Source organism: Chenopodium quinoa, unplaced genomic scaffold, assembly GCF_001683475.1.
Source record: "Chenopodium quinoa cultivar QQ74 unplaced genomic scaffold, ASM168347v1, whole genome shotgun sequence".
In the NCBI taxonomy this organism is placed as follows: Eukaryota; Viridiplantae; Streptophyta; class Magnoliopsida; order Caryophyllales; family Amaranthaceae; genus Chenopodium; species Chenopodium quinoa.
In genome coordinates, this window is record NW_018744593.1 from 6,753,200 (window position 1) to 6,777,422 (window position 24,223).

The 24,223-nt window shown below is 35.1% G+C and overlaps 1 long non-coding RNA gene across 1 annotated transcript; it reads right to left on the reverse strand.

The window, feature by feature from the left end:
- Window positions 1–20,803: 20,803 nt before the first annotated feature.
- LOC110699891 lies at window positions 20,804–21,514 on the reverse strand. Its single transcript, XR_002507005.1, has 2 exons — window positions 21,229–21,514; window positions 20,804–21,123 (listed from the first exon to the last, which is right to left on the reverse strand). It is a non-coding gene; the product is annotated as an uncharacterized LOC110699891 (long non-coding RNA).
- Between the last annotated feature and the right edge of the window lie 2,709 nt (window positions 21,515–24,223).

A 24,223-nucleotide genomic window follows, 5' to 3' on the forward strand; every position in this document is an offset into this window, starting at 1 on the left:
TAGAAAGTCAAACAAAAGGAAATAGTAAGAGAAGAGGGGGGGTAAACTCATATTTATAGAGGGGTGAAACGGGGGCATCCCCGTCACACCCTATATTTTACTAGGCGTTTTTACTGTCCACCTCTCATAGGTGGACAAGTGTCACAAGCGTCACGTGGATGCCACGTGACCCCTGTGAGGGGCAAATATTTAGGGTAAAAATACCCTAGATATGTGGACTTATGAGAGAAGGCCACGTGTCAAGCCCAGGCTGGTCCAACTGGCCCATTAACCATCTGACACTTGTCCCCTTCAGATATCTTCTTAAATTGCGGCCTTCAAGGGCCCAAATCACTAGAAGCGCCGTAAAACAGATTATCCCACTAAAATCTAGGTAAAATGATCTAGATAGGGGCACACCTTCCGACGACCCTATAAATAGGGAGATATTTCCCCATTTTGGGGACTCAATCAATCATTTATTACACCTAATTTCTCTCACATCAGAGAAACACCTGATCTTGGAATCCAAGCAGATACCCACCAAATTTTTGTACTCTTTATTTTCTTTCAAGTTACTAACTTGATCGTCGGAGGCGGAGCTCCTATAACCGGAGTCTCCGTTGTTTTGCAAGTGCAGCTCAAGCCGGACCAATCTTTGTGACGTAACTCTCCCAAGGGACAAAAACACCCAAAATAGTAATCACTTTAATCTCAATAATCAATCAACGCAATTCCTAAATTAATCACAATAAATCAATCATACAAGTTTCACCCAATTCCTAGCCAAACAACTACTTAAGAATCATCATCTATTAACAAACAACTAGAGCAATCAAGAATCAACAAAATATCAAGAACAACTACACTAATCAAGAATCAAACATCAAAATCAAACCAAACAAACATGAAATTAAACAAAGCAATAAAATAAGATAGATTAGAAATCCTCATTGGTTGATTATGAAGATCTTCAATACAATTGTCACCTTAAATATTCAATCTCTCAAATCCCCAATGAAATTCCTTACTTTCTCTCTCTATAAATCTACTCCTAAAACTAACCCTAAATCAAGAGAGAGAAGCTCTCAACTAAGCTAAAATTATGATCAAAATTAGGTCTAGAACTTCTTACAAAATTAGGTTCCGAAAGGTATTTATAAGAGGCACGAAAAAGGGATCGAACAAAGCCAGAAAACAGAGAGGATCTCCCGTGCGGGCAAGGACATGCACCCGCGCACGAGCCATGTGCACCCGCGCGTGTGGCCTGCGCGCCTGCGCTTTTTTGGGTTTCTCCCGTCTTTCTTGCCACTACGTGCGCTTTACAATGACCCCGTGAGCTCAGCATGATGCATGATGATAGTGGCAGTTTCTAAGGGACTCCTCGGTGGGTTCAACACCACTTCTTCATGGTAGCACGGCTTGAGAGCGCAAGAGCTCGAACTTGGAGCATCCACTTTCTTGCATCTTTAGCTTTCCCAATGCTATGAGCCTACTCCACAAGAATCTTCCAACTTATAAAACCATCAATATCGAGACCCGAACATTGTACAATACCTACAACCACGAAAAGAGAAGAAATAAAAGAGAAAACACAAAAAAAAACATAAAAACACAAAACAAGAGATAAAAGGGAAATAAAGAGAAAAAGCATAAAACTAAGCATTTATTATGAAATAAAGCTATGAAAATAAGCTAAAAACAATATAAATACTCACCACAAGAGTGCCATAAATGGCACTCATCAAACTAGAAAATTCGAGCCAATTTCAAGGGATAATGCAACAATAGGGACATAAAAAAAACATCAGAAATGCTAACAAGTTAAGGGTTAGAGAATGTCACGCTTCTGAATCACCCAGATGGGTGGAATTTTTTATCCAGAAACTTAAGGAAATCAAGAACAAATGGTTCAATATTCTCCTCATCAACCTCAATGCCAGATCACACCCTTTTGTTCTCAACCTTTGCATCTTCAGAGGCGAAATACATCTTGGGTGTAGGATTAGACATGGTATAACCCCACCATTCCTCTTCCTGCTCAGCTTTTCCTTCCGCCTTGTCCTTCCCTTTTCCCTCGTCGTTTTTTTTTCAGCTTCAACCACCTTCTTCTTTTCCTCTTCCTCAATTTGTTCAATAATCTTAACCCCCCACCCACCAATCTTCCTCATAACTTCACATCTACTAATTTTTTGTGGTATGTATGCAGGGCGTTTCGATTTGACAGGGTTAGGGTTTACCTCCGACAAAGCGAGCAAGTTTACCCCCCTTCGCTTCCTCAATAGAATTCAACACCTATCCTAGAGCTAGCTACCCATTTTCAGACAGAACCTTTCTTGCTTCACCAGATTCAAAAAAACAACTAGGCTACTCAGAATCCGTCTCAAGGGAAATGATTAGATTAGACAAAACACTAGCCTCCTTGTCATTCGTGGTTACATAGAAAACCTTCTCTAAGGGACTCGAATCAACGATTTTTTTACTGATTTTCCATGGTCAAATCTTGTAGCTCTGGGAAAAATAAAGGAAATTATGGTAGATCTGAAGGAGAAAACAACGAAATTGTGAAGACGAGGAGTTGATGAAGGAGATTGAGTGAAGAGAGAGAAAGAGAGGCGTAAATTGGGGAAGAACAAGGGTTAGGGTTCTTAAAAGCGTTGAATGATGTTGAATCTAGTTGTTAATTTAAGTATGGGTGGAAGAAATAAATGAGGGTAGTTGGGAGTTGATTTAATTTTGGTTAGAGATTAAGATAAATCAATTAGCTTAATAATTTAATCAGAACAGATTAAAAATTGTAAGTATAGATTAAAAAAATTGACGGTATAAATGTAATTTGACACAAAAAAAAGTTACTACATTTGGAAAGTTTCTACTTTGTTGCACATAATGTGTAGCTTCCTTTTTAGGAAATTGTTGCAGATTTTATGAAACGGAGGTAGTAGTATAATAAGACACAAATTAAAAGGTGATACGTAGAACATATTCTGTTTTAGGTTCGCTTTTAACATATAAGTATAGATTTACAACTAGTTTTTAGCCCGGGTGAAATTGTAGGTCAATGTTTTATTAAAAAAATATAAATTGTTTGTCTTTACAGCTATTATCAAACAAAATTTATTAAATGTATTTTTTGGTTAATAGAAAAAACCTTTAAAATTGCTTTTTTTTTTTTGGAAAATTTGTAAATAATAATCCTAACTTTGCTCCATTTTCTTTTATTAATCCCAACTTTGGATTATTCTAGAATAATCCCAACTTTGGGGGTTATTTATGTTCTTCAATCCCAAACCGGTCAACAAAAGTCAATGACCTGCTATCACAAGTTACGTGACACGTGTCACATTGTGATTGGTCCAAAATAGAAAAAAAATGAAACCCCCACCCAGCCCCCCACCATCGCCCACCAGATTTTCAAACCCTAGCCGCCCTTATCCACCTTTACCCACCGAAAAACTTACCCAACCCCCTTTACCCCACCGGCGAACCCAACCCAACCCTCCCGTCGACCAGCCTCCACCACCTGCCTTCCAGTTCATTCCCTCTCTCTCCTCGAAACAACCAATAAAAACCATCCTCGTGGCTTCAAATAGTTCAAAAGCCCACGAAACCCTTTCCCCCACCCAAGAAACACCTGTCTCAGGAGATTCGAGGGTTGGGGGAGGGGTTTCGTGGGCTTTTGGAGCGGCGGGAGAGGTTTTATATGCTTGCATCGAGGAGAGAGAGGGGTTTTACGGAGATGTGATTCAAGGGGAAGGAGGGGGGGGACAGGATAGGAGGAGTGGTGGCAAGGCGGCGGCGGGAGGAGGGGTACGGTGTGGTTTTCCGGCGTGGGAAGGGATTGGGGCTGCTAGGGTTCCGGTGGGCGGTGGGGGCTAGGGTGGTCAGGGAAGGGAAGGGGTTGGGATTTCTATTTATTTATTTTATTTTTTTTGGCTAATTAGATCTCATCACGTGGCAATATAAAGAAAAAAAGAAAATAACCTTTTCAACCGGTACCCGGTAAAAGGGATTGAAGAAAGTAAACAACCCCCAAAGTTGGGATTATTCTAGAATAATCTAAATTTGGGATTATTAAAAGAAAATGGAGCAAAGTTGGGATTATTATTTACAAATTTCCTTTTTTAAAAATACATTTTTAATATATACAACTAACCTTTATCGAAGAATTATGAACGAATAAATGAAAGAGATGAGATTGATTTTATAATCATATTGTTGTTTAAACGTGTACATATAAGTTGACAATTAAAATTTTAAAATTTGTAAACCCGAAAAATCTTTTTTAATATGAGCTTTTTGTCATAATTATGTCATTGGAACGATATCTAAAGTTTATTCTTAATGAATGGGTTTAAATAATACTACTAACATATTACAATTTTGTTGAAATATATACATATAAGGTTACAAATAATATTTTGAAATTTATGAACACGAATAAAACTTTTTAATACTACCTCAATTACATGTTCTTCCTAAGAAAAAAAAAATGAAGACATTACTTAGCAAAAGTAAGGGCATGTAGTGATTATGAAATGATTAAAAAGCTCCATCCAACCATTATTACCATCCACTGCACCACCTACAACAACCAAAAGCAACACCACCAACCACCGAAACCACCAAACCACCGAAACAACCATACCAATCACCAAATAAACCACCGAAATCACCTTACCAACTTACAAAACCATCGTAATTACAACCTACAAAACCACCACCAAGATAAAAAAAACCCATCTCTTACCTACCGGAATCCCCACCACGAACATCTAACATTTCAGATTTAATTAATTACTTGGTGTGTGGTGGAATCGGTGGTTGTGGCTGTCGATTGTTGATGGTTGGAAGCTGAGGGTGTGAGTGGTGGTTGCATGCCGATTGTTGGTGTTGCTAGGAGAATGAGAGCACGTAGCTGCAACAAAGATGTTGCTTGTTGGTTGTAGGCGTCGTTTCAAGTGCGCCTACGTTAAGCATGTTGTGAATATGATTGGCACTCATAGGAAGTGGGAATTTACATAATACCATTAGAAACGAGGAAAGTAGGGAGCCGCCAACAAGTTTTTAAGGAACTTTGTAAACCGTTCACGGATCATAAAAAGGCAACCACGATAAAGGGACAACGAAAGGCAACAACGATTGACCCGTGAAGGTTACACCCCATTCATAATCCATGAGATTACTAACTCCATATGGATCGGGGATGATGGTACGAAGTGAGTCATGGAGTCACATTCGCCCGTATTGGCGTCTACTTGATTCTTATAGTGAAAAGTAATTCCTGCGATCTCAAAGGCATGCAATCAAAGATTCAATTTGCTCCAAACTATAATTATGCTAAATTGGTTGAATAATAATGCAACACATAATTCTAAAATATTGTGATCACTTGATTTAATAACAAGATTAAAAAGGAACCTAAACCGGTTATCCAAATTATCTTATTAGGCGTTATTTTCAATTACATATTCCCTTTAAACATGCAATATGGTGATCATAATAATAATAATTGAATAAACATCAATATTGGAAGCAATTTAACAATAATAACGTTAGTAAAATCAAATAATAAAAAAAACCTAATCATGATACTAGCAATATAAAATCATAAGAGTAATTAAGTGAATTAATTACTCACTTTCCGCGTTTCCTTGAATTGCTACATCATGACTAAAATAATAGTAACTTCAATAAAAATAAATCAAATTGAAACTAAATAAAGTAAAAGTGAGTTTATTTGGTCCAAACCCTCAGTTAATAATACATTTAACGCGTTGGTTTAAGTGTAGAACTTCGGGTATTGTATGAACTCGTTGGAGTGCTTAGGGGAAGTATTATGGAAGAATAGGGAGGCTAGTGTTTAGGCTAAAGAGGGAGAAGAGAATGATTCGATTATCAAGATTTTTTCTGATTGAAAAAGGGAAGATATGACCTCTATTTATAAGGAAAAAGAGGGTCGAAGAATAAAGGAAAGATAAGAATTCGAATCGGCATAAAACTCTTGCGATAGACAACAATTTTTACAATTTTTGTTTTTGTCATATCTTTTGATCCAGAAACCGTAATAAGATAAAATATATTTCGTTGGAAATCTCTTGAAGTCTAATTTCTAACCCAATTATAATAAGATTAAAATATTTTGTAGAACAAAAGATATGGCAGAAATAGTGAGGCGGTGTCAATTTTTGGATAGAGTTTGATATTTCATTCATATCTTTTTCGTTATAGCTTGGAATTGATATTATAATATATCATTGGAAAGATAATTTCAAGGGATATACAACCATATAACATTTGGATAAAAATATGAGTAAATAAAATAATATCTAACTAACTTTGAACGTCTTTCAATTTGAATAGAATTAAGACTTTAAAAAAAGGAGTTTTATTCAATTTCAAACTCTTTAATCTTATCTTTTCAAAAATGATAATTAAGACCTTTTAGAAACTAATAGAAGCTTCTAATTAATCATAATTTGTTTAGAATTGGGATTAAAGCTCTTGGACCCTCCACATGATCATTGGGTCGAAGGTAAGGTGGGCTTAGGTTCGGTTTGGACTCAATTTAATATTTTTGCCATAACTTATTCGTTATAACTCATATTTGGTATTATAATATATCGTTAAAAAGATCTTTTTAATCCCCATCCAATTATTTAATCATTGGACCCAGATTATGGACCAAATAAAATGGACTAAACATTTTTATAAAAGGACACGAAATGATTGATTTTAAAGGACATAAAATGAATTATTATGGGTTTAAAGGCACGAAAAGAGGAAAATAAGTTATGGTTTGGTGAAATGGGATAGGAATTTGGTTTTTTTCTGAAATGGAAATATGGATTTGAGCACTCCAAAGATTAAATACTCAACCCGATCAATAATGGCAGTGAAGGTTGTTCATCATCGGGTTTGGTTCTGGGGAGATATTTTTAGGTGTCTATATTGGCTTACATGTGTTTGAAGGTTTGTAGAGATGCAGAGGACAATGTGGTGCATGTTAAGGGATAAGAGTGGTGGAGGATAATGGGAAGCTGTATAGAAGCAATTTATTGATTGTATAATTTTTTATTATTATTATAATGTAAAGTTACATAAATTTATTAATGAAAATATCTATGTATATATATATTTTCTTAAAATTCTATCTTGACTCGATTTTAAGCCTTTAAATTCCTCCCTATTTTGTAATTTTCTAGAGGTGAATTCCACATCCCGACAACTATATTTCATTTCCACATTTTCTAAAAGGCTTAGACGTAAAGTTTCAACGTATAATTTCTATTGTTCTGATGAGTGTCATTTACGGCACTCATTTAGCCTTTTTTGGGATGATTTTGATCCAGATAGTTTCTTTTATAGCTCATTTTATCTCTTTTTTCTATAGTTTTAACCTTAATTTCCCTAGTTTGTGCGTTCGTAGTGGTTTTGTCGTTTTCTATCATTTTCTTAGTTTATTTGCCTTTTCTCTTTTATTTGTTTGCTTTTCGTTCTACAGGAGATCGGTGGTGTCCAAGGCTCTCCATGGATTTTTCTCGAGTTCTATGAATCCTAAAATGCAAGAATTTCACTCCTTTCATAGTTCTAAAGACAAGGTGCTCAAGCTCTAAGTCTTTAAGGTCGCGCACCGTGGGAACGTTTAGAGACTGCCAGCCCCGGGCACACGGGTTGCATCAACGAGCACACGAGGAAGGTTCCCTGCTCCCATGACGCAGGCACGCATGACAGGGGTCTGGAAGCACATCCCCTGTTCCCCGTTCCGTACCCTTTTCCTCACAGTCGCGCTATCCAGAGCGAGGGCATGCCTGTATGGATTGTTCTTAGACGTCTAACTAATTTCTCCTTAATTAGTTTTACTATATATGTTTTTTCTTACTTTTTAAACTTTTTCAAGAGAGAATTGTATTAGAATTGAAAAGAATTAGATTTTTAGAGAGAGAAGTTCAATTTTGGGAAAACTTTAGCTCTTAGATTTCAGAGAGAGAAACTTGATTATTTGATGACTACTACACATGATCTCCATTTTCTTTGATAATGATCAAAGTTTTCTAAGAATTTCCTTCTTTTCAATCCAATTTAGTGTTTGATTTTGATATTTTGTTGAATTTCTAATTGATTGATTGTTGATAATTTGATTGCAATGTTGATGATGATTTTGATGACTTGTTTAGTTTTGTTCTTCAATTCTACAATGTGTAGTGAGTTGATTCCTTGCTAGGGATGTGGTGAAGCATGTATGAATGATGTATCATAGCTAATTCGGGGTTTTGATTGATTTGATATTGTGATTAAATGGGTTTATAGAAATTATGCATGTGTTTGATTTGCTAAGGAGTAGTGATCAACCTTGATTCTCAAGCTAGATTGCATTTAGATTGCATTGCAGTTTTCATTGATACAACACATTGATTTGGAATCTATATTTATCGATTGAACTTGACTTCTGATGTGCCTATGATAGTCATTCGTAGAGACCACTAGTTTGACGCCTAGGAACTAGCTTTTCGAGTGCTTTTGATTGCAATTACTATTTTCCCTCGCATTATTCGATTGATCAATCTCCAATCCAATCATCATGTTTATCGTGAATGCATGTGGATCCTAATTCATTAGTGTTTTTTATATTGATTTCCAAATTTGAATTGTGGTGTTGATTAGTTTTGCTTATCCAAACTAATTACGTAATCTTCGAAATAGCTTGACCTAAGACTATAATACTTACCTCCATTCCTTTGGGTTCGACCCTTGACTTGCCTCGATACTTGTATTTAGGTTTGTTAAGTGATTACAAATTTAGTTTGGCTTCAGCAGGATTAGTTATTCCAACGACCTAGTCCATCCCATCGTCATGCTCTCATCTTTATTTTAAATTCCATTAAAATAAGGAAAAATTGTCAAGAATAACATGACTATTCATCCATCTTATAAAAATAAAACAACCTTTGATTTATTCTAAAATATCATGAACTTTGATGCACTTCTTCCTAAAAAAAAATGTGACCGGTTTGTGCAGGTAAATTGCTGACATTGCAAGTGAGCGTTAGGTCATTTGACCCTTTTAAAAGAACTTCCCCATTTTTTTTAGCTTTCAGACCCTTTCTTCTTCATCTTTCTTTGTTTTTCGTGTTTCTTTTGCACTTTTTCTTGATTTTTTTAGAAATTTGTGGGACAATGTCTGTATGAAAGAAAAATTCAGCCATATCAGGTTCTTCTTCTAACACAAAAACGTATGGGCAAGGGAGGATTCTTTGTAATTGTAGGAAGGAAGTTGTAATTATGACGTTGAGGAATAGGCCAAATTTGGGCATAAAGTTCTATGGGCATCGATTGTGGCCAGTAAGTGTTGTAATAATATGTTGTGCTGGTATTTTTCATGTAATAATTGAGTTATAATGCATGTAGTTTTCATGCTGGACACAAACTGTGACATGTGTTAAGTGGGTGAATGAACACAGTAATATGGAGGACCATCAATTGAAGAATTTGGAAAAGGATACTATTATTCTAGAAATGGAGTTTGAAAAAAAAATCGGAGTTAAAGAGATGAAGAAGTTGCAATTGAAGATAGATCTTTTGGAGGAAGAAATCTAAGACATGAAGAACAAAGGGTTTGAAATGAGGGTGGAGTTGATGAGGAGTTCGAGGAATGAAAAGAATATTTTTATTGCATTAGTCTTTTCTTGGATTTTTTTCTATTATTGCTTTTTTGTCAAATACGTTATTATAATATGATGATGTTCATTGTATGAGAAGTAATTTAGTTGTTATCTCCCCTCTTATCCTGGGGTTTACCCTGCAAAAAATTATCAGATGAGTTATGTAGGGAATATTTCAAGCATTATCCCAAACTTGAACCCCATTGTGATTATACACTTAAGCATAGTGGCGTTCAAAGGGAACGAAGCTAGAGTAAAAGAGTCGCCAACAAGTTTTAGGAACTTGTAAACCGTTCACGAGGTGAATGTTACACCCCTTAACGATCCATGAGATCGTCAACTCCAATAGATCTGGAACCAAGACTGGAAGTTCGGGGATGAAGGTACAAATCAAATCTAAAAGAGAAAGAACATGCCCTAATAATAGGCCTCTACTTTATTCTTCTCGTATTCATGTGCGCTTTCTGACTAACATGCAATCATTTAATTAACCCTAAACCTGTTTATCTATGTTGGTTGAATATTAATGCACAAATAAATCTATTATTGGCGATCACTTGAATTATAATCAAATTAACCCTAAACAAGATTATAAATCATCTTATTAAGCGAGATTACAATTACAAATTCCCTTTAAACATGCGTAAAAAGCATGATCAAGCAATAACAATAATAAACATTAAGCAACATAATAATAATCATAATAATCACAATCATAATTAAAATAATAATGATAATAACAATAATTATAACAATTAATCATAAATCATAAAATTAATCATAATCATGTTAAAGCATAATAATAGCAAAACCTTAGGCATGATACTAACATGATTAATAACAAACCCTAGCATGTCACTAAACATTAAAATCAAAGATTTTACCCTAACATGATACTAACATGCTATTAGGAAAGGAAATAGAAAGCATCACAGAAATCATAATTGATATAAGTAACTTATTTTTTACCCTAAACATCATACTAAGAAAATTAAAACATCCTAACATGATACTAGGAAATAATCCTAACATGATATTAGGAATCAAAATAACAACCTAAGCATGATTTCTATATCAAAATATCAATTAAACAATTAAATTACTTAATTGGATGCCTCGTACCTTTTTCTAATAAAAAAATACACACGTTAGTAACTTCAAGGAAAATATAAACAAAACAATTAAATTAAATAATTGAAATAGAGATTTGGGACCAAACCCTCAGAAATATCAAACCTTTCATGTGTAGGGCGAAGGCTACTTCAAACTTGGCTAGGTGTGTCTGGTGCTAATGTATGAGGAATTGTGTTTTGTAAAAGGCTAGGCTAGAAAGAGGAAGAGTGAGAAAGAATAAGCTTTAACTTAGAGAGATAGAGAAGAATTAGAGAATTCTGTTTAAGAGTTGATGATTAAAAACGGGGGTCCAGGGACCCTATTTATAATAAAATAGTCCAGAATCGATAAAAACGAATCAGATTTTGAAAAGGAATAAAACACGCCTCTGTCACTAACAACAAAACCTGTTGCCAGGCGACAAACCTGTCGTCCGGCGCTACAAGACAGTTTTTGCGGATTTTATTTTTATCATATCTTTTGATCTAGAAGTCCAAATAAGTCATATAATATGTCGTTGGAAAGCTCTTGAAGTCTACTTTCCATCCCAATTAGAATCTGAAATAAAATATTTTATAGATAAAAAGATATGGCCGAAATAGTGGAAGGGTGTCAGTTTTGGATAGAGTTTTGTATCTCATTCATAGACCGCGTGATCTGGATTGCCAAGTGAGTGATAGACCGCATGATATGGATTGCCCACACTTATAAAAAAGGTTCAAAATAAAAAAAATGCAAATGTAAAAAAAGGAAAAAGTGCAAAAAAAGAGTTAAAACCCTCATGCATAAAAATATAAAGATTTAAAAGCAAAGTTGCACACCTAGGGGGCTTATCTAGGGTGTTGAGCCTTTATCTTCTTCTTCTTCACACCTTTATCCTAACCACGTTTTAACCCTTCAAAAGTCTTTTTTGAGGTATACAAACACTTGTGCGAGGTTCGGCTAGAGCTACGTTCGGCCTGATTCCTAACGGATACGTAGGTAACCTCGCATCGAGGTGCGGCCGTAATAAAAATTCTTTCATTCATATCTACTTTCATAAATGATCATATCAAGGGATCCCCCATGCTCATCCCTATCTACTTAGAGCTGGACTTGGTGGCTTGATCCCTACATTGTTAGCCTACCTAGCCTAAGTGTCACCATCTTTTGGCTCTTCTCAAAATAATATCTTTCCATACACTTAGCCTTTGCGGCCTAACCGTAGTGTCACTTTCACACACTGCACGGATACATGACCAAATATACTTCCCTTAGGAACCCTTTGTCATGAAATCTTAACACAACGATGAAGCATGCCTTGTCATATCAAGATCAATCATCATTACATCACAAAACATGAAGTACTTAGCCTCCGCGCCGAAGTTACCTAAATACTTTCATTATCGAGTCAACTAGGATAGTCTAAGATGTTACAATCCTTGTACAGTGAGAGACAACGTTAACGGATTAAGCTCATTCAACATGCACCTTCAAAAACTTCGATTCTTTCATTTTTCACGTCTTTATTTTTCGGAAGAAAGTCTGTACCCTCCACAAATATGACGAAATTTTTTTTCTTTTTTGCATTTTTTGAGTCACAGGAACACATTACAATGCACACACGAGTCATATACACATTGAGTCAACTCTATGCACACACGAGTCACACGAAGTGACTCATCATTAAGTCAAGTTTATACATTGAGTCGTTTCAAGTCAATGAGTCAAGCAACACTAAGTCTTAGGTCAACCCTAATTACATGAGCAAAGTCCTATAGTCCAAAATATAAATGCAGGTACATTCTGGTGAGCAAGAACATTCACAGATTTTTTCGAAAAGCCGCGAATGAAAACCTGACTCAAGCGTCAGACGACAAGGCTTTCGCCTGGCGATAGAGCGAGAACGCAGCGACAATATGTTCTGGCAAGCGCCGGTGCAGCGACAAGATGCGTGGTCCAATATTGGATTATGCGCACCTCATACGACAATTTTGGGTTCCTTAGTACGCAAATTAGCCCCTATAAGCAAATTGACATGATTAGTAGTCGGCTTAATTATAATCGCGGTAAGTCATTGACCTGACGATGATCGTCTCACTTAGCTTAAGCGCCTAAGCTTTGGTTCATTACAAGCACCAACGCATCGGTTCAAAAGCAAGCACTTATACGACAATTTTTCCAAGATTGGATTGTCATCCCCAACCGACAATATTTCCAAATATGGATTGTCGCGCATTCTTCTTAAACAACAATTTTTCCAATATTGGATTGTCATCTCTGGAAAAGTTTCCAAGAGTGGATTGTCGTGCTCCTTCTCTGTTTGGCAATTTTTTCCAAGTTTGGATTGTCATCGCTGGCATGTTTTTCGAGATTGGATTGTCATACACCCAGTTCCCTATGGCAAAATTTCCCAAAGGATTGTCGTAGGTCTCTATTCATCATAAAATTCGGCAAAAGTTCCTCAATGTGGATTGTCATTCATTTCATTAAGTGGAAAATTTTCCCAAAGTGGATTGTTGATCGACTCTTTTTTGGCAAATTTCCAAGGTGAATTGCTTTCAAGAGTTATATTCCAAGATGTAGATTGTCAATCGTAGCAAAGTTCTTATGACAGATTGTTACAAAGCATTGACAACTTTTCCCAAAATTGGATTTTGGCAAATTTTCCAAGATACGGATTGTCGCTTCATCGTGGCAACATTTCCAAGGATGTATTGTTACAAAGCATTGACAACTTTACCTAAATTAAATTGTCATACATTATACAAGAGCTGTGTTGGCAACTATTCCTAAAGAAAATAGGATTGTCATCACCCAAAGTATCGCAACAACTAAGGATTGCTTCAGGCGGAGCAATCTTCGATCATATTCCCTAGCTTGCGAAAGATGGTCATAAGGCGGTAGAAGGTCGTTTCAGGCGAAGCAACCTTCGATAGTATTCTCTGGCTTGCAGAAGACTATCACAGCGGAAATTGGAGGCAGTTACAGGCATAGCAATCTTCAGGCGGTATTCCCTAGCTTGAGCAAGATTGTCATAGCTCTTTGTTCAAAGACGCGTGGACATACCAAAAAAGCTCCATTGCTCAGAGACGAGTGAACATATAAATAGCAAGATGGCGTTCCCTATCTTGTGGAAGGTTGTCACAACAACAATGCAACGAATCGGTTAATCCTAGAGACGTGTGCTCGACGGTGCAAGATACGCGTTTCTTAATTCTCTTATCTGTTTTAACTAACACTAGTTTGCAGGTATCGGCATTACAAGGATGATTTAGGATTGCAGAACGTTCTGAATCATTCTCCATCCCTATCGATACTTTGACTTTTGTTTTTGAAACTTGCGTTTCTTCAAACTCAGTCAAAGTGGGGGCTTCTGTAGACATCCATTTGTGTCTCCCAAAAACCAAACGCAGTGATGAATACATTTCATGTCATTTGATTATCAAACAAGGTTAAGGTGGGAAAAGTATAATGTTGCGGTTAGTTTTTATAAAAAAATCTCTCCTTTTGTTTTCGAAAACCTACTCTATTTTATGAAAATAGCGAATATATTTTAGTTTAATCCATGAAAAGGGTCCAATAATAGTGTATTTGGGTGGGGTTTGAAAGACATTTCCATGGATATATTATAAGCCCAATTCCGATGAATACTGAGGAAGTTATGGCCAAAATACTAAATTGGGCCCGGTTTGGTTCTTATATGCGGCACAATGATCTAGAGGAGGGCCTATTATTTATTATCATTCCTAAATCTATTAGGATTGATTATATTCTTCTAGAGTACTCTAGAAGGTTCTTTTGAATCCTATCGGAGTTAGGATTGATAATTATGTTTCAAAGGGTTTGAAATTGAATATAACTACTCTTTTTAAGAAACCTTGTTTTGTACAAGATGGAAAATATTCAAATTTTATTTTCGTGCCTCGTAATCTTTATCCAAATTTCATATGGTTGGATAGCTAAAACGAAAAAGATATGAATGTAATATGAAATTTTATCCAAACTAACACCCTTCCACTATTTTGGCCATATCTTTTTATATACAAAATATTTTAATTTGATTCTAATTGGGTTAGAATTAGACTTCAAGATCTTTCCAACGACATATTATATGCCTTATTTGGACTTTTGGATCAAAATATATGATAAAAACAAAATCCGAAAAAACTGTCTTGCAGCGCCGGATGACAAGTCTGTCGCGCGGCAACAGGGGTTGTTGTGGTGACAGCGGCGTGTTTTATTCCTCTTCGACCTCTGATTCTTTTTTTATCAAATCCGGACTGTTTTCATTATAAATAGCGTCCTTAGACCTTCATCAATAATCATCAATTCTTAACCAGAATTCTCTAATTCTTGTCTTTTCTCTCTCTCTCTCTAAGCTAAAGCTTATTCTCTCTCTCTCTCTCTTTCTAAGTCTACCCTTTTATAAACAAAATTCCTCATACATTACCACTAGACACACCTAGCCAAGTTTGAAGTTGTCTTCACCCTAAACGTGAAAGGTTTGATATTTCCGAGGGTTTGGTCTTTAATCTCTATTTCAATTATTTAATTTAATTCTTTAATTTTTTATTTTCCTTGAAGTTAATAAAGTGTGTATTTTGTTATTAGAAAGATATACGAGGCATCCAAGTAAGTACTTTAATTATTTTTAATATCTTGATATAGAAATCATGTTTAGGTTGTTATTTTGATTCCTAGTATCATGTTATGATGCTTTTCTTAGTATGATGTTTTGGGTAAAGAATAAGTTCCTTATATCAATTATGATTCCTGTGATGCTTCCTATTTTTCTTTCTTAATAGCATGTTAGTATCATGTTAGGGCTAAAGCTTTGATCTTTATTGTTTAGTGACATGCAAGGTTTTTTATTAATCTTGTTAGTATCATGCCTAGGATCTTGCTATTATTGTGCTTTATTTTTAACATGATTATGATTCTTACTAATATTGTTATGAATATTGTTATGATAATTATTTTAATTATAATTGTTATTTTTATTATGAATATTATGTTGCTTGATATATTTATTGTTATTGCTTAATCACACCTTTTATGTATGTTTAAAGGGAATTTGTACTTGTAATCACGCTTTATAAGATAATTAATAATCTTGTTTAGGATTAATATGATTATAATTCAAGTGATCGCCAATAATAGTTTTATTTGTGCATTAACATTCAATCAACATAGATTAAATAGGTTTAGGGTAAACCTATTGGTTGCATGTTAGTCAGAAAGCGCACATGAATACGAGAAGAATAAAATAGAGGCCTATTATTAGGGCAGGTTCTTTCTCTTTTAGATTGAATTTGTACCTTCATCTCCGAACTTCCAGTCTTGTTTCAGACCTATTGGAGTTAACGAACTCCTTGATTGTTAAGGGGTGTAACCTTCACCATGTGAACGGTTTACAAGTTTCTATAACTTGTTGGCGTCTCTTTTGCTCTATCTTCCTTCCCTTTGGACTCCACTGTACTTTATTGTATGATCACATTGGGGTTCAAGTTTGGGGTAATGCGTGAAATATTCCCTACAGTTTTTGGCGACTCCACTGGGGACAATTTCTATTTCAATTCCTAAAATTTATTTTGGCAATTATTTAGAATGGGTGGATGAGACACGAAAAGTTCTAAGGATTTCATGTGCGTAATTTTGATTAACATTATTTTCATATGCATAAAAAAGGTTCTCATTGGAAAGACCATCTGTAATGAGTAAAAACAAAGTATTTTTACACGTAGGAAACTTAAGGAATATCTTTCACAACTAGAATTGAAATAATGCTGCGAAAAATTAGAAAATTCTAAGAACACAGACAGTTGTTGAGGCATGTAGGAACTAGCGTCTAGAAAACAGAGCCTGTCACCGAAGATATGGTTATGTCGCCGAGCAAAAATTCTATCGCCAGGCGGCAGGGGTCATATCCCGCCGATAGTCCCTGTTGGTTGGTGTTGCGTTCTTCCAATACCGAGCCAGAAATATGTGTTCTTGTTTCGACCAGCTCTAGCACGGTTGGCTCGATTCTACTTTCTGATTGAGTTTTTCTCACTTTTCTGAAACCCATATGTGTTCAACATATGGACATAACCCTCTGGGAATTCATGCTCCATCTACCTGATTGAACGCTCTAAGCAACAAAGGGTACATCTGAGAATTTTGAATTCACCAAACCATGGAAGCGAATTTAACTCGCGGGGTCTCATCCACTCACGCCAACCCTTCCAAAAGTAAGGATTCCGCGCGGTGCATCCAGACTCATAACCATGGGCCCTCTTTGACTAACCCATATTCCGAACTTTAAAGAACTAGAGCCATGGTTAGGTTGCAAACTCATTGCATCATATTGTGCCTACTTGACTACTTGTGCATACTTATTATGTGACTAAACTAACCGTTTGGTTTGAGTTGTGTTTATAAATAAGTTTTAATAAACTAATAAATGACTAAAGGAATTTGCTTAATTAATTAATTTTAGCTAATAAATATGTCTAAAATCGAGTCATAGTTCCTTTAAGTCAACCCGGATTTTTATTCCCGTATACTGCACAAGCGGTGTCAACATGTTTTGGTCATAGCTGGAGTTATAGGAAGAACTACGAGTCGTACAACCTATGGATCTGTACCCACGAGTTTTATCTTCAATTTTTTGTTGGTTTCATTCCCATCAAAGTCACAAATAAAAAGTGATGACTAAAATACCACAACATGTCCAGTTTAATGCATATACATGAAGTGTTAACTTAGTCTAGTCACATAGTCTAGCCACATGGTCATGACACGAGTCTTAACATGTGACCTACACTCACTAGTCTTAGAACACACTTTGTATATGTCACCATGACCATGTCTTAGGTTCATGCATGAGTCTTTTTTCCGTCATTCGAGTGGGGTGTCCAATCTGTTCCCATTCTCTTTCACATTCTCTTCCATGTTGAATAGAGCTTGAGTCAAAATAAATAATAAAAAAACTTATCCCTAACTTCCCTTTCCACAGTACTTGGTCAAAGAGAGAAGGGTGATTAATCAAGGACAACACCTTCATTCAAGTTCAACTTTTTGATAAACCAGTCAGTCGGAAGAGAAAATCTAAGAACATAATGGCCACTCAAGAAGAAGTTAATGAGCTTAAGAAGCAAATGGCAGACGTAACTGAGGGGTTGAAGGCTTTAACCCTTTAAATCAATGATCTTGTGAAACAACAACAAATGAAGCTCATGCAAGAAAACTTGAGCAAAATATCCAATGACTATAGATTCCAGGGCATTAGCTCACAAGAGGTCTTAGTGGACAAGGAGCTTCTTCCGTAGAATTTCAATGCCAATGCAATCCCTAAGTTCAAGGCAACAGATAATCCTTACTTCCATTTAAGGGCCTTTGAAACTATAATGAACATTAAGGGGATTGATAAGAATATTTTTCACTCTTTATTCTCAATGTGTCTTTAGAAACCGTTTGTAAACATTGGTTCTTTTCCCTTGATAAAGAAAAAGCATCTACTTGGGATGGAATAAAAAACGCTTTTATTGACAGATATAAGTGTAATATTCAAATCGAAACTGACTATAGAAAATTTGAGATGCTGAGACAAAAAGAGAATGAAGGCTTTACTTCTTTTTTTAATAAGTGGAGGGAAACTTCCGCTAAATATTATTGAGGTGCCCACCGAAAAAGAATCCTTAAGGATGTTTATCAGGAATCTTCAAGAGAAGTATTCAAAGCATTTAAAATATCAACATAATTTGAATACTTTCAAGGCCGTCTATGACATCGGAATTGAAATTGAAGATGACCTCGCAAAGTAACAACCACAGTGGCTAGAAAGGAAAGAAGAACGACAATCCTTCTTCCTCCGAAAACGCCCACTCTAGTAACAATGTTAGTTCCTTTGATCACAATGAAGTCTTAGCCATGGATAAACAAGGATCTAAAAAGAAACTCAAATCAGAGCTCACACCCATTGGAATAACCTATGACGTTGCTTTCGATCGTCTCTGTGGTCGAGGATTAATCAAACCTATCTGCCCTACTGAAGATCCAACGCCTAGAAAATCGATCTTCGAGATGGAATCCCAACTCTTATTGCAAGTACCATCAAGGAAACGGTCATACCACGGATGAATGCTACAGGTTTCAAAATCTCATTCAAGATCTCATAGAGCAAACAAGATCCCATTGCCTCTAGCTAGTAAGAAGACTGGGTGATGATAAAGCAAACGACACAAGTCAAGAGGCGAGCTTCAATGACAACATTTCATGACCTCTTTTTCTATTTCTTTTTCATTTTTCCTTTCCCCAATAAGTCTAGAATAGGCACTTTTTTTTCTTCCCTTAGATTTACTTTGTAGATTTTTTCTTTTTCCCTTTTAATATAATGAGCATTTATTTTCTTGCATATGATCATTTCATTACATCACTTAAAAAAAATGTCGAACTAAACACAAGGTATACCATGATTTGAGGCACCCCTTGTAGCCACATCATATCTCCTTTCACCTTTAAAATATAAAATCCTTTTTGATAAACCACTTTAAGCCTCGTCCAACGATAGACCTTTCTTTCTTCAACTCACATCTACCTAATTTTGGGATGGGACACTGTGCAACTTATACAATTTTAAAAAACTTGAGTGATTTCAAAAGATCAAAATAAATAAAAAAAGCAATAAAAAATAATAAAAGTGTGAAAAAGGACAAGTGTTCCAATGTCTTTAATATGAAAATATCTTTGATAAGAACACGTCTGAGATTGCGTCTTTTATCGAGTGCTCGGTACCGAGCCCGAGAAACATGAATGCCAAGTGAGTGATAGACCGCATGATCTGGATTGCCCACACTTATAAAAAAAAGTTCAAAATAATAAAATGCAAAAATAAAAAAATGAAAGAGAGCTAAAAAAGAGTTAAAACCCTCAAGCATAAAAATATAAAGATTCAAAAGCAAGGTTGCAAACCTTAGGGGTTTATCTAGGGCGTTGAGCCTTTATCCCCTTCTTCTTCAAACCTTTAGCCTAACCACGTTACAACCCTTTAAAAGACCTTTTTGAGGTATACACACACTTGTGCGAGGTTCGGCTAGAGCTACGTTCGGCCTGATTCCTAACGGATACGTAGGCAACCTCACATCGAGGTGCAGCCATAATAAAAATTCATTCATACATATCTACTTTAATAAATGAACATATCAAGGGATCTCCTATGCTAATCCCTATCTACATAGAGCTAGACTTGGGGGCTTGATCCCTAAATTGTTAGCCTACTTAGCCTAAGAGAATACTAGAAAAAGGGTCTTTAACGACGAATTTTTTTGTCGTTATATGGCCTTTGAACCGTCGTTAAAACATTTAGCGACGAAATATTTTCGTCTTTTCGTTGTAACAGGCTCCGTTGTTATTGGTTTTAAGGATGATGTTCATCGTTACATGTTAACGACAACTTATTACTTCGTCGTTAAACATTAACGACAAACAAAGTAACTGTCGTTAATATCTAATCTTTCAACAACAAACTTTTAGACAATAACGATCAATTATCTCCTCGTAAAACATTTCTTGAATGGTTATATAAAATTTGAATTTAAATCTATAACGACCAAAATTTTTGTTGTTAACTACAAATGCAAATAACAAGATGCATTTCTATTCTGTCGTAATTTGAAAAGGTAACTACATACATCATCAAATCAAATTAATTAGCACCAAAAAAAATCAAATCAAATTAATGACATTAAAAAAACATAGCCAATGACAAATTTATCTATCACACAAGGTTTGACCTTAAAAATAGATGAAACCAATAATCACATACACTTTGTCGTGAGAGTTAAGCCTTTTGCTTAGATTTGAAACACAATAGGTTTACTAATATAAAATGTTGTCCTTAAGCCTAAAAATCATAAGATATGTCTTATTATTGACAATAAGTAGCAGCCACTTATTGTTGCTGTTGCATCATAAAATCCTTGAATGCTTTTAATTCAGCTTCAAATGCACCCATTCGTCCTTTGAGCTCATTATTCTCTGCTTGTACCGTGTCCACACGATTAATTAGATGTTGATTTTGTTTTTTGTGCGGTTGTCAACTCAGTTTGAAGTTCCACTCTACTAGGTTGTGGTCCTGTTATTTCTTTAAGTGTTATACCTCCTCCAAAACACACAACCCGATCACGAGACTTTGACTTAAAAACCTTCTGTGCAACCTACATGTTTTACATATAACCCATTTAAATCACATTAATTTTTGCACATCTTAACATTCCATATAACAAATTATGAAATATATATAGGGAGTACATTACATTCTTGTAATGGAATATATGACAAAAAAAAATGTATATACTTGGGCATGAGAAAGTGATGGTTCATTTTCTATTGTTTTTCGAATTTCATCCTACAACATAAATAATATAATCATCATGTCCAAATTAAAAAAAAAATACAAAATTAAGAAAATCAAAGCTAGAACTAAATCAAGCATTCAATTCAATGAACATACATATTTTTGTTTCGTCTCTGCATTTGGAAGGTCGGTGCCTTTCTTACGAGTCGCATGGAACACATCAACTAAACTTGATTTATTTCCCTCATTTGCTCCCTTCCATAACACAATAATTATTCACTTATAGTCAAATTATTTTAAATCACATACAATACTTTAAGACATGAAAGAAAAATTTTATTATTATCAACAACCAATTCATCCCAAATGACTTGTCTAGTAGGCTTGCTCCCTGTTCAATGCATTAGCTCTTTAGGATAATTAGCTCTATTCTCAGAGTTCCTAATGCTTCTTTTCTGTAGATTATTAACAATATGTATCATTATATGATATATAAATAATAGTAAAAAATAAATTCTAGTTTTGTGGATTTACCTGAAAATCATCGTCTAAATAAACCTCCTTGATTAGCCACTTCCAATCATTCTCTTCAACTCCGTTTGGTGGCTTACCTTTGTATGTAGCTGCTAAGGTAATTTTCTTCTTGGTGACATTACACCTTAATAAATCAGACCTCCAATTGGTCCATAGCTCTCTCATATGGTTAAGAACATGCTCCTTGTAAGCGTCAATGCTTTCATTAGTAAAGACATCCTAACATAAGATAGATTATCAATTAATGTTGGAAAATAAGATATAATTAATCCTACCACTACCAGATATGATCTATTAATTTAATCAATACAAAAAAAGCTAAAAAATAATTAGGAACTGTCCCTTTAAGATCACAACCACCTCAATAAGACAGTAGTAAGTTTTCAGTTCCTAATCAAATTAGGAACTGTCCTTAAACAAAGGGAAAGACTAGTAAAGAGATTTCAGCCATTAAGAAGAATTTTGGCAGAATACATGTCTGCTAACCTTTGTCTTTTGGCAGAATACATGTCTGCTAACCTGTAAAAAACTAGTATGAAGCGCAGCTCTATCATCTACATTATAATTTGAGCTAACAGTTTCATGACTTTAGGATTAGGACAATTGACAAAATAATGAGAGAATACGCAAAAGCTTCACAATACATCTTAAATTCTGCATTTTATGAAAGGGAACTGAAGTAGTATATTTGATTCACTCCACTTCCTTTTATAAATAATAGTATATGAATCAATAGCTTAGCAACTAGACTAAATACTTACCGTAACAACAGTCCACATGTGTTCTTTTTCTCTATCTCCAATATCACTCCATTTGCGAACTCTAACTGGGCAGATATTTGATTATCGAACTATGATCCCAAGATGCCTTGCAAATACCTTGTGATTTGTTCCCACAGCTCTATTATTATAGAATCAATCTCTAATTTCTCATTAGGCTTAAGCATAACTATTTCCTTACATTTGTTTCTTCCCCTCTTTTTTTCAATCATAGCTTTCTTAGTGGTAGAAGATGCACCCCCATATATTAAAAAAAAATAGTTAGAAGTATCAAATTAATAGATACATTTACAACCAAAAAAATAATAGATACATGATAAATCAAATATATTGTTAATTGCTAAAAGTATTACCATTTGCATTTTCTTGAACATCAGTAGATATCTCCCTCTCATTGTCATTATCATTTTGATGATCAATCATATTTTCATTTGCCTAAAAATCCTGATCACTTACAACCTCATTATCATGTGGAATATGCATATCCTTGTCTTCAGGGGAGGAATAGATTTCATTCTCATCATTGTCCTCTTACATTGACTCAGATGATGAATTATAATCTTCCATGTCATTTCTTGATCATTGATGTGGGGGAGAAAATAATGGATTGAAGGAAGTTCAATCATTTATATTAGATTTATCCTTATTAGGAATACCTCTAGAATGATTCAATTGACCTTAAAGAGGCTTCAAAATATCATTGTGTGTTCTAGTTGCATTGAAAGAGTTAGGCAGAACTTGTCTTTTGGCAGAATACATGTCTGCTAACTTTTGTCCACGTCCCCTAGCAAGAAATTGGGGTGGTACATAATTTCTCTTCGATCCTACCAAAGAAGGTTTATGTGCAACTTCATTTGAATGAGCCACTTTTTCACTTGGTCAAATAATTTATACATTTAGACGAATTCCTTTCTTGGTTAGCCGAACCATTTTACATGCAATAAATTAAGAAAATTTGTACGTCGTCATAAATATTTATATGAGATAAGGGTATAACAACATATTCCAAACAAATTAAAAATTAAGTGAGAAATACCTGTACAAAATATTCAACTCTTGAATCATTTGTTTACACAGAGCAAGAATATATGCCTCTAATTCTTAATACTACTGGCACTAAATAATATTGATTAGTGTACCAACCCCATATTTTTACTACACCCTTTTAGATTTTCATTTGCATATTAATAGAGCTCTGAAGATCATGCATTCATATTTTATGTTTCAAATAATATATTGTAGAAACAACTGTCATCCCATGAAACAAAATCACAATGGCAAGTAAAAAACAATACGTAAAAAGTCAAAAGCAAGCTCCAATGTTCAAATTAATCAAAATCACAATGGCAAGTAAAAAACAATACGTAAAAAGTCAAAAGCAAGCTCCAATGTAAAAATTAATCAAATAAGATGATTCAAGTCAATTCATGAAAAAAAACTAAAACAAAACAGAATTAAAAATAAGATTATATTATTCTTCTCTTCGCCTCTTTTTAAAGGTCCTTGTTCACCACTTTTGGTGCCACTAGTGGAAAAATTGCTATCCATAACGGGCAAAAACAGCCTATCCATAACGGGCAACAAGCGTTACATTCACGGCCGTTACGGATAGACAATGTTATTCGTAACGGGCACTGCCTGTTAAGAATAAGCAGTTATTCATAACGGGCAAAAACAGTGCTCGTTACGAATAACCCCGTTATTTGTAACGGGCATTACATCTGCCGGTTACAAATAACACCGTTATTTGCAACGGGCATTACATCTGCCCGTTACGAATAACCCTGTTATTCGTAACGGGCATTACATCTGCTCGTTACAAATAGGTTTTAATTCAA